The following is a 203-nucleotide window of genomic DNA, read 5'->3' as shown; positions in this document are numbered from 1 at the left end:
GGCGCATTTCCCAATGCAATCATCCAATTTTGTATTTTTATTTATTTTACTGCTGCCTCATATGTTGATCTATCGAATTGATAATTAATTATATGTATTGGTGTTTATTATCAATTTAGACTGTAAAGCCTTGTTTACATATTAGGCTACTTAAAGGTGGGGTAGGTAAGTTTGAGAAACCGGCTCGAGAAACACTTTTTGTT

At 32.5% G+C, this 203-nt stretch overlaps 1 protein-coding gene across 1 annotated transcript in view; it reads right to left on the bottom strand.

Moving 5' to 3' along the window:
• cirop (ciliated left-right organizer metallopeptidase) overlaps positions 1–203 on the bottom strand; it is a 5,538-nt gene that overhangs the window by 3,833 nt on the left and 1,502 nt on the right. The window lies entirely within an intron of this gene.

The sequence above is a fragment of the Notothenia coriiceps genome, unplaced genomic scaffold (genome assembly GCF_000735185.1).
Source record: "Notothenia coriiceps isolate Sejong01 unplaced genomic scaffold, NC01 NC01_scaffold00000339, whole genome shotgun sequence".
Lineage (NCBI taxonomy): Eukaryota > Metazoa > Chordata > Actinopteri > Perciformes > Nototheniidae > Notothenia > Notothenia coriiceps.
This window is presented reverse-complemented; position numbering and strand designations above follow the sequence as displayed.